Genomic DNA, 12,262 nt, shown 5'->3' on the forward strand with positions numbered 1-12,262 from the left:
AGGATATGTTATAAAGAGAATCACCATGTGAATTCCCTCGATTTAGATGGACCGAAAATCCATGCAATTTATTTAGTGAGATGCAAAAGACTTATGACATGATGACATGATGACATGATTCAATGCACGAATAAAAGGGCGGGCACAAATGAAACACACGGCGAAACCCGGAACACATGGAAGGCATCTGAAGCTCCGGTCTTGGGGCGTCACACCCATGCGCATGGGCCTGGGGGGGGGGGGCTGGTGCCCCTGGCCCATTAAGGCTAGGGAGCCCCCTTACAGCCCATGCTGCTGTATTGGATGTGGTGGAACATTTTCCGGACCTCCGGACCCCTCCGGAATCCTCCGGAACCTTCCGGAAGCTTCCTGGCACAATACCGGAAAAAACTGAACTTTTCCTGGAACCCGAACAACAAATTTCCATATATAAATCTTTACCTCCGGACCATTACGGAACTACTCGTGATGTCTGGGATCTCATCCGGGACTCCGAACAACATTCGGTAATCACATACAAGTCTTCCTAGTAACCCTAGCGTCATCGAACCTTAAGTGTGTAGACCCTACGGGTTCGGGAACCATGCAGACATGACCGAGACAACTCTCCGGCCAATAACCAACAGCGGGATCTGGATACCCATGTTGGCTCCCACATGTTCCACGATGATCTCATCGGATGAACCACGATGTCGGGGATTCAATCTATCCCGTATACAATTCCCTTTGTCAATCGGGACGTTACTTGCCCGAGATTCGATCGTCGGTATTTCAATACCTCGTTCAATCTCGTTACCGGCAAGTCACTTTTGGTCATTCCGTAAACACATCATCCCGTGATCAACTCTTTGGTCACATTGAGCTCATGATGATGTCCTACCGAGTGGGCCTAGAGATACCTCTCCGTCACACGGAGTGACAAATCCCAGTCTCGATTCGTGCCAACCCAACAGACACTTTCGGAGATACCCGTAGTGTGCCTTTATAGCCACCCAGTTACGTTGTGATATTTGGCACACCCAAAGCATTCCTACGGTATCTGGGAGTTTCACAATCTCATGGTCTAAGGAAATGATACTTGACATTAGAAAAGCTTTAGCAGACGAACTACATGATCTTGCGCTATGCTTAGGATTGGGTCTTGTCCATCACATCATTCTCCTAATGATGTGATCCCATTATCAATGACATCCAATGTCCATGGTCAGGAAACCATGACCATCTATTGATCAACGAGCTAGTCAACTAGAGGCTTACTAGGGACATGTTGTGGTCTATGTATTCACACATGTAATACGGTTTCCGGATAATACAATTATAGCATGAACAATAGACAATTATCATGAACAAGGAAATACAATAATAACCATTTTATTATCGCCTCTAGGGCATATTTCCAACACTATATAAGGCACCCTTATTCCCCATCGAGTGAGAGCTTTTTGGATTTGAGATTTCCCCATTCTTTTGAGCTCTATCCTCCTCCCCCAAGCCTCAAAACTCCAGTCCATTTGGGGGAAAACTATCCCATGGATCTAGGGCTCATTTGTTGACCTCCTCCATTGTTCCTCTCCTATCCCATCCCTCCATATCATTAGTTGCTTTTGGTGGGATTTGAGAGAGAGAGAGAGAGAGAGGGATTTGAGCCTTCTCGTGCTAGACCCCGAAGAGATTTGTGAGAGTTCTTGAGAGAGATTTCATCCAAGCATACACCAACTACTACTCTCTCTTTTAACCAAAGCAATTTGTGATTTGAGCAAGTCTTGAGCATTTCCCCCTTTATCTTGTTACTCTTGGAGGTTGGAGACTCCTAGGCGGTAGGAGTGCTCCGGTGAGGAATCAACTTGTGATTTGTCCCCCGGAAACTTTGTGAAGGTTTGGAGGCCGCCTCAAGGTCTACCACTAGTGGTTGGGAATCACCTTCGTGGTGATATCTCAAGGAGAATAGGGTGAGCCTTCGTGGTGTTGGTGTGCCTTCGTGGTAACATCCACCTCTCTAACAGTGACTAGCTTCCCTCCAAGGAAGTGAACATCGGGATACATCCTCGTCTCCGTGACTTTGGTTATCCCTAACCCTAACTCCTTACTTGTGGTTTACTTTGGTCATTTGACCATGCATTCACTATATCTTGTTGTCCTCGTTATATTGTGGTGGTTCATTATATTGTGTTGGCCATTTCCTTGTAGAGATTATTTAGGCCTACACTTCATATTCCGAAATCCATACTTGCTACTATCGATATACTTTGTGATTAGTGTGAATTACTAACTTGTGTGATACACTTCCATATATTGTGATATTGCTCAAGTGAATTTGTGTAACTTACTTGAGTTTGCTTGTATCATTCAATTCCATATATTGTGATACAATTTGTGTAAGCTTGTATTGCTTACTGTTGGTTGTGTGTATTATTCATTTCCATATCTCGTGATATACATTGAGTAAGTTTGTGTGACTTACTTGTGCTTACTCATATCCTCGTTAGTCTCATCTTGTTTATGCTAAGTTGTTGGTGCACTTAGTGAGCCTAGTATATTTAGGTTTTGTGCTTGAAAAGTATCCGCTTAGTTTATTTCCTCATTAGGATATAGCCAAATCCATAAAAGATTTTAAAACTCATATTCACCCCCCTCTAGGCGACATCGTGGTCCTTTCAACGGAGTTTTTGGAAAACCAACAACGAAAATGATAAGCTTGATATGGACTTATAGAAGACATCTCAAAATTATGAGGTGACAACTTGCCACTCACGAAAAAAGATTGGATTGATAAGAACAAGGAGACGAGAAACTATTTCACCGGGAGGATAAATGAAGAACTCGGATCATAGATAATCACCACAAAGAGCTACATTCCCAATGGAAGGCTTTAGGTGAAAACTATACCAAGATAACTCCATGGAAGAAAGTGATGGGTTTAAATACCTCATTCTTGTAAATGAAGAATGATATATTACCACCTCAAAAGATAAGGGAGAACAATTGCACTCCGGATTACAAGATGAAGAAAACTTGAGCTCCTCTGAAAAGAATCTTGATGAACGCTTCGAGAAGGAATTAAATCCTTGATGAACCATCGTGTAGCACCTCCATGAAGAGCTCCGGCAACAAAATGATGATAAAAAGAAAGAGAAGTTGAAAACATAAGGTGAATCCTTGCGATGATTTAGATGGATCTTCGCGACGAGATAATGCAGAAAAACTTGTAACTCCGGAAAAGAAAGATGAACAAATGAGATCAAGAATTTTGATGAACCTCCGGAATAAGAAATTAATCACTTGGATGGAACAAGAATAAGAATTACATTATGCTTATCCTTCACCAATTAAATTGATGACAAACAATGGATTTGTCATACTACTTATTCTCATAGAATGGATTAAGATAGATATAGCGTAATCTTGAGAAGGTCTTCAACGTTCCACTGGTAGAATTGAAGCAACGAATGAATTGATAAGATAAAGAAGGAAGAGAAATGTTGGCCGAAACACCATAAGATTGAAAAAGAACGAAGTAAAGGGATGAATCACCGGTAAGAATTAGAGAATGAATAAAGATACTTGAGGGAATTTAGATCCACGAGAACAAAAGATCACGAGCTGATTAGAGAATATCTGAATGATGCACCAGTAAGATTTGGAGAACAATAGTTGAGATCTGAGAATGAATAAACCTGAATTGATGGCCTCCGAATTAAACAAACTGAAAAATACTCCTGAATTACTCCGGATGGGTGAAAATAATTCTCATAATCAAAACAATTATGAGAGGACAGCATCAAGCTTGAACCACGAGTCTTGAGAGAACGGGTAAGATTTGGAGGAAAAACTCTTCTTCGGTCTTCAAATATTGAGAATGATGATAAGAAACACCACCATGAATTATTTAGACACTCCGGAATAATGAAAAATAGAAAAGTTGAACCAACGATGAAAAGAATTTGAAAGATCTTGGAGAAAGACATTTGACTGATGATAATTCAGACTTACGTCAAACTTTTGAAGATTTGAGAATAACTCCGAGAGAATAAGAAGAGTCAGGTAAGATCGTGGGAAAATACATGTGGGTTAGGGCCCACTCAAAAGAAACACCGTTGAAATGATTTAAAGAGAGAGATTGCACCGGTTAACTTAAATGGCTTGAATGAGATAATAACCTCGAAATAGGTTGGACGGATCTTGAATGACAAGACGAGTCTTATGAGACATCTTCAGCACTCCGAAACAATAGAATAGCAAGAGTGGATGATTAAGAGGTGCACCGACATGAGAAAGCATTTGAAACAAGGAAAAGAATGCGATCAACACCAAAAGCTTGAATTGAATCCAACGGAGAATATAAAAGAAATGAAGAATGATGAACTCGAAGCTCCGTCAGTATCCTCCTGAGAATCACCGGATAAGCACATTGACAGAAAAGAATGGAGAGACTTCGCATCAATAAGATGATACTTGATTAAGAAATCTAAGTCCCTGAGGAAAAAGGGTGGGAGGGTGGGAAAACAAAGGCAACTTGAATATGGATGAAACAAACAACATTGAGAAGACTTGATTTGATCTTGCGGATGTTGAGAATGAACGGATCCGCTTGAAGAGAAAACACACCAGTTGAAAAAGGATTGACATGACAATCTCGATTATCATGAAGGATTGGTATTCACATGGGAGTATGAGAACACCATTTAGGAAAGGTATGGAATCAACACTTGACTTCGAAGCAACTCGAATACCACAAATGAAAAACAAAATAAAGGATTGGCTTGCAAAATAAGCTGGAACAAACATATGATAGATATTTCGTCCGAAGTTTTCATGGTGGGGCCCACATGGGCTCGATCGTACAACACCATCATGTACAAGGCAGTGCACATGACATACGAAGCGTCCCCGAGTCAGCATAGCCAAGGAATCTTTAAGACACAACGAGACCACTGTAAAACCAACGGTGGATAGGCGGACCACTAGACGTCGAACCCCAATTTCATATCACACATCTATGAAAGATATCCTAGGGCTACTTGAATTCCCACTTATCAACTCCTGAAACTTTCAGGTTATGCAACCAGGTGTTGGGGATATAGGGGAAGCATAATATCTCACCCAAACTAACAATACCTACATCCAGCTGTATCCATCCTTCAACACATAACCAAGAAACCTTCGGAAATCATTTACCTCAACCTTAGAAAAGCATCCGTTATACGAGTTATGGCAATACTCTCGAACTCCCGCCCCAGTACTGGGTGGCGTCGAGGTTATCTCACCAACAACTGCATAAAAGAGATTTTCGATGTCGGCGAAACTCAGGTATTCCAGAACTGCAACGATAAAATTGTGATGACAATACCTCGGAGCTCAACTCCCCGGGACACTGCCACAACCCCTAAATGTCAGGAGGCACCGAGAACAATGTTCTCGTCACAAAACCATCAAAACGATTCCAAGATACCCGCGTGATCCTAATCTTTTAGTGAAATTTGAGAAGAGAAGAGTCAAAACTCTACGCCAGGAGGCCTCACCAGAGCGACGAAGGGACTGAGGAGTAAAAAGAATCCTACTCTCCGATATATATAATCCTAAATGACACAAAACATTTTTATAGACTCAACAATGCCAGCGATTCGATCAAGCAGGGGGCTCCTAAGTCGGGGAAGGCTCTGATACCAACTTGTAACACCCACGATGCGGCTATATCTCCCACGTGTCGGAGCACGACTTAGAGGCATAACCGCATTGTAGGCATGTCGCAAGAGGGGTAATCTTTACAAATCCCATGTACTGAATAAGAAAGAGGTACAGAGTTGGCTTACAATCGCCACTTCACACAATACATGAATATAGCATTACATCATCCGGATACAATCATGGTTCGACTATGGAACCAAATAAATAAAGACCACCCCTATTGCTAGGTCCTCGATCGCCCCAACTGGGCTACACTACTAATCAATTGGAAACGGAAACAACATAACAAACATGATCTTCATCGAGCTCCTCCTTGAGCTCGGTTGCGTCACCTGCACGGTATCATCGGCACCTGCAAACTGGTTTTGGAAGTAATCTATGAATCACGGGGACTCGGCAATCTCACACCCTCGCGATCAAGACTATTTAAGCTTATGGGTAGGTAAAAGGTATGAGGAGGAGCTACATCAAGCGCTAGCATATATGGTGGCTAACTTACGCAAATGAGAGAGAGAAGAGAAGCAAAGCACGGTCGTGAACTAGAAGTGATCAAGAAGTGATCTTGAAACTACTTACGTTCAAGCATAACTCCAACATCGTGTTCACTTCTCGGACTCTGCCGAGAAGAGACCATCACGGCTACACACGCGGTTGATGCATTTTAATTAATATAAGTTTCAGGTTTTCTACAACCGGACATTAAAAAATTCCCATCTGCCCATAACTGCGGGCACGGCTTTCAAAAGTTCAAATCCCTACAGGGTGTCCCAACTTAGCCCATCACAAGCTCTCATGGTCAACGAAGGATATTCCTTCTCCGAGGAAGACCCGATCAGGCTCGAAATCCGGTTACAAGACATTTCGACAATGGTAAAACAAGACCAGCAAAGCCACCCAGATGTGCCGACAAATCCCGATAGGAGCTGCACATATCTCGTTCTCAGGGCACACCGGATGAGCCAGACGTCGGGTTGGCATAGACCCTGGTTGCCCAGGGGGCGCCAGACATCGCTTAGGTTGGACCAACACTTAGAGAAGCACTGGCCCGGGAGGTTAAAATAAAGATGACCCTTGGGTTGGCCGACCCAAGGGTAAAAAGGCTAGGTGGCAAATGGTAAAACCAATGTTGGGCCTTGCTGGAGGAGTTTTATTCAAGGCGAACTGTCAAGGGGTTCCTATTATAACCCAACCGCGTAAGGAACGCAAAATCAAGGAACATAACACCGGTATGACGGAAACTAGGGCAGCAAGAGTGGAACAAAACACCAGGCATAAGGCCGAGCCTTCCACCCTTTACCAAGTATATAGATGCATTGATTAAATAAGGGATATTGTGATATCCCAAACAAATATCCATGTTCCAACATGGAACAACTCCATCTTCACCTACAACTAACAACGCTAAAAGAGGGGCTGAGCAAAGCGGTAACATAGCCAAACAACGGTTTGCTAGGACAAGGTGGGTTAGAGGCTTGACATGGCAATATGGGAGGCATGATAAGCAAGGTGGTAGGTATCATAGCATAGGCATAGCAATAGAGCGAGCATCTAGCAAGCAAAGATAGAAGTGATTTCGAGGGTATGGTCATCTTGCCTGAGATCCCGCAAAGAAGAAGAACGAGTCCATGAAGAAGACAAACGTACGTTGTCAAACGGGCCCTCACAAACGCGACGTTGTCGGAACCAACCCGAAGAAGCAACACCGTAAAGAAACAAACAACATGGTAAACAACCATCACATAAACATGGCATGATGCACAAACAAGTATGATGCATGTCCGATTTAATGAGGCATGGCATGGCAAAGTGCACAAGCAATCCTACAAATTAAGTGGAGCTCAATATGCAACGAGTTGCATATTGACGAAGCACCACATTCGTTTATTTAGTTTGAACTCATTTATGTACCCAACAATATTAAATGTTGATAAACATGGCAAGAGATGAAGCAAAAGAAAACTACCTATCTAGACATGTTTAAATGAGGCCGGAACAACAAACAACAAATCCGGAAACTCCTCATGTGCATATATTAGGTTTGGTCCCGTTCTGCCCTAAACCATATTTTAGAGTTGTTAAACATGCAAAGAGATGCCACCATGTTAAACTATGCATTTTTCTACCCCATTTACATATAAAGATTATTTAAAAGCGAGCTACAGTTATTTCGTTATGAAAGAATTCATTTTAACATGTTATTTAAGCAAAATTAATGCAAACAGCAGTTTAAACATTTTAAGCATAGATGAAAATGGCATATTATTATTCTACACAAAATTCTAAGCATTTTACATATAGAGTTTGCTTTAATCCGATGCACGGTTGTGAAGTTATTAAATGCATGAAGTTTAGGGGCTATTCTGCAAAACTGCGTTCTCTGGAATAAATACTAAATTCATAGAACTGAAAAAAAAACATTATGGGCTGAAACTAAGCAAACGGGCGAACAGGGTTATAGGCGCAACATGACTATCACACGCCCGTGGCGCTAAATAGCGAAGGTTGTGGGGAGCTCACCCATGGGCTTGGCCCGTTCTGTGGTGCGGTTTTGATCTAGCAATGACTGGGCTGGGCCTTGGCTCACATGGCCCACGATGGCGCTGGAGGCGGGCCTTGCTGCCGATGTGTTGGAGGTGGTCAACACGAAGTAAGCAGCAGCAGTTCGAGCAGGGAAACAAGGGAGCGGCCACAGGAGGACTTGGCGCGGCGGCTTGCCGGTGGTCTCCGGCAAGGGCACCGGGCAGGGCGACGATTTGGGCAGAGGACGTGAGGATCCGTCCCAGCGCGGCGGATCTGGCAGTCTCCGGTGATGAACGCAGTAGGCCAGCGGCGGGAGCTGCAAGGCCATGGCGGGGAGAAGAAATCAGAGAAGTGACAGAGAGGGAGGAAAGAAATAGGAGAAGGAGAGGAAGAGAGACGATGGGGTCCTAGCGGCAACGACTCCGATGAGGTGAAGTGGTCCTGGACGAGGAGGCCGCGGCCTCGGACGCTTGTGGCGCAGGGGCGCGCGAACCAGGCGGCTCATGTTGATTGGGGTGAAGCTGGTTGGGGACGGAGCAGGGACCTGGCAGGGACTTTGACAGGGACGGAGCAGCGACGGGGATCTCCAGTTGGGATGAGGAGGCGTCGCGGTCCTCTCCCTCTTAGGGTCGAGCGAGGAGGAGGATTGTTGCTGCTGGGTGCTGTGCTGGTTGGTGGATCGAGGGGATCCACAGGAGAGCACTAATTGGGGGGGATTGGATGGATCAGATCTGGGGGAATCCCGAGAGAGTGGCGGCGGCGCTAGGTAGGATCCCTAGAAATTAGGGATTTGGTCTCGGTTTAGACTAGTATATATAGCGGGTAGGTTAGGCTAGGGACTATCTCGTCCCTCCAATCATAATCGGACGGACGAAAAAAATATGTTAGGAAGCCCAATTAACATAACAGAGACGTTTTGTAGATGTTTGGTGTCGGTGTCAAAATCGGCGGATCTCGGGTAGGCGGTCCCGAACTGTGCGTCTAGGCCGGATGGTAACAGGAGGCAAGGGACACGAAGTTTTACCCAGGTTCGGGCCCTCTTGATGGAGGTAAAACCCTACGTCCTGCTTGATTAATATTGATGATATGGGTAGTACAAGAGTAGATCTACCACGAGATCGGAGAGGCTAAACCCTAGAAGCTAGCCTATGGTATGATTGTTGTTCTATATGTCGTCCTATGGACTAAAACCCTCCGGTTTATATAGACACCGGATAGGGTTAGGGTTACACAAAGTCGGTTACAATGGTAGGAGATCTACATATCCGTATCGCCAAGCTTGCCTTCCACGCCAAGGAAAGTCCCTTCCTGACACGGGACGAAGTCTTCAATCTTGTATCTTCATAGTCCAGGAGTCCGGCTGAAGGTATAGTCCGGCCATCCAGACACCCCCTAATCCAGGACTCCCTCAGTAGCCCCTGAACCAGGCTTCAATGACGACGAGTCCGGCGCGCAGATTGTCTTCGGCATTGCAAGGCGGGTTCCTCCTCCAAGTACTTCATAGAAGATTTTGAACACAAAGATAGTGTCCGGCTCTACAAAATAAGTTTCCACATATTGCCATAGAGAGAATAAGATTTACACAAATCTAATCTGCTGACATATTCCGTAGTGTGACATCGCACCACGGCCAAGCCTTTATTCGAATCGTTTTATTGTCCCACCTCAGCGTGTCATGCGAGGCGGTTTCCTTGGCACGTCTTGTTAAAGCAGAGATCGTGTCCCCTTATTCCGGGATTCTCATCAATACGGGCATGGGTAACCCAACCGCGCCATTGATTACGGCGCTTGGGGATAAGCGAGTTTTACCAGGCTGGTGGGGACACGTAGTTGCGTCCACCCATATAAGGGGATAAGGATCCACCTTTTCACCTATGCCTTCTTCCTCCTTTGCCTATCCATTCTCGCGCACTCAAGCTCCAGCGCCCAAGTCCGCACTCCCCACCTCAACCTTCTCCCGCCATGTCCGGAGCGGGAGGAAAGTGGATGGTCTCCTCCGTCACGGAGGGACACATCAAAAAACTGAGGAAGGTCGGATACTTGTCTAACGACATCGCGTACTGGCTTCCCGAAGAGGGGCAGCTCCTCCCCACCCCAAGGTCCCATGAGAGGGTAGTGTTCCTTCCCCACTTCCTCCGCGGACTGGGCTTTCCTATCCACCCATTCATCCGGGGACTCATGTTCTACTACGGCCTGGATATCCATGATCTGGCCCCGAACTTCATCCTCAACATCTCGGCATTTATCGTCGTGTGCGAGGCTTTCCTCTGCATCCGCCCCCATTTCGGCCTATGGCTCAAGACTTTCAATGTCAAGCCGAAGGTGGTGCGCGGCAACCAGGCGGAGTGCGGAGGTGCCATGGTGGGCAAGATGCCCAACGTCTTATGGCTCGAGGGCTCCTTTGTGGAGACCCTAAAGGGGTGGCAATCGGGGTGGTTTTACATCACCGAGCCGCGCAACCCTGAGTGGGTCGTAGCCCCCGAGTTCCGGTCCGGACCCCCAACGCGGCTCACGTCCTGGAAAGAGACGGGCCTGTCGTGGGGCAGCAAAGGAGAGGTGACTGGACTGCAAACATGCATCCAAACCCTGGTGGACAAGCAACTCAAGCTTGTCAACGTAGTCCAGGTCATGCTCATCCGCCGGATCCTCCAGTGTGAACAATGGGCCTTCAATCTGTGGGAGTTCAACCCGGCGCAGCACCGAACTCTGAGCAGGCCCTTCGACACGACGTACAAAGATGCTTGGAAGGTGCTTTTCAAGGGTGCCGACGCTCCCGCATCCGCTACCGAGGATCACGGATTCAGCGCGCAGTGTCACGCTAGCGCGGTAAGTTGTTTGTACCTTTTACAGGGTATTAGTTTTTCATAGTTTAACTCTATGCGGGATCTAAGCTCCCTTACCTTTGACAGGTTTGGCAGGCGAAGTCCGGACAGATCGACTGTCTGGCTCCTTTGCCCGAAGACCCAACCGATGCCCGCTTGGCGAAGCTGCTGGTTCCGGCACCCTATGTGGTGCCAGAGAAGAAGGCCACGAAGAAGGCCACAGGGACTCGAAAAAGTGCCCGGCGCCAGGAGGTGTTGGGTTCATCATCCGACGGCTACAAGGCGCATTCCTCCCGTGAAGGCGAGGAGGAGGAAGAAGAGACCTCTCCCCCTGCAGCGTGGGGGAGAGAAGAAAAGGAAGGCCGCCCTCACTGGGGAGCCCGAAGGGTCCAAGAAGGGGAAAACCCTTCCTCCGGACTACTCCACCGATGCCGACGACGGCGGAGAGGAGTGGCCGCTCAGGGCCAAGCCCCTGGCGAAATCATAAGTATCCGGATACCAGAGTAATTTAAAGTATTCCTTTATTGCACAGCTTTCCCTTATGTCGAATATGATTATCACTAGTAGAAAAAGGGGCTTTGGTCCAGGCCGGGTAAGCCCATTAGTCCCGGTTCAGTCCAGAACCGGGACCAATGGGTGCATTTATCCCGGTTCGTGCGGCTAAGGCATTAGTCCCGGTTCACCTGGGCCCTTTAGTCCCGGTTCGTGCCACGAACCGGGACTAAAGGGTGTGATGCCCATTAGTCCCGGTTGGTGGCACCAACCGGTACTAAAGGTTAGACCTTTAGTCCCGGTTGGTGCCACCAACCGGGACTAATGGGCTTTGAGGCATTAGTACCGGTTCATGGCACGAACCGGTACTAAAGGTCCCATTTTTAAACTCTCCCCCTCCTGTGGACCGCCTTTTCAGATTTAGAAAAAACAAAAGAAAATGATGGAAATGTCAAAAAAATAAAATAAAATAAGTTTCCCATGTGATATGTGGTCTAGTTGTTGGGAAAATTTACAAATATGAATTTCCACTTTATTTACAAAATCTCTCTGGAATTTGTAAAATGGGCATAACTTTTGCATACAAACTCGGATTAAAAAGTTTTTTATATGAAAAATCATCTACTCGAAAAGTTACATCCGATGGAGACCGCCTGCGGCCTTTTTGCAAATATGTAGAATCCTCAAATTCCAAAAGGAAAAAAAGTTATGCTAAAATTTCAGTTTTTTTAAATTTTCATTAA

The sequence above is a fragment of the Triticum aestivum genome, chromosome 7A (genome assembly GCF_018294505.1).
Source record: "Triticum aestivum cultivar Chinese Spring chromosome 7A, IWGSC CS RefSeq v2.1, whole genome shotgun sequence".
NCBI classification, from domain to species: Eukaryota; Viridiplantae; Streptophyta; class Magnoliopsida; order Poales; family Poaceae; genus Triticum; species Triticum aestivum.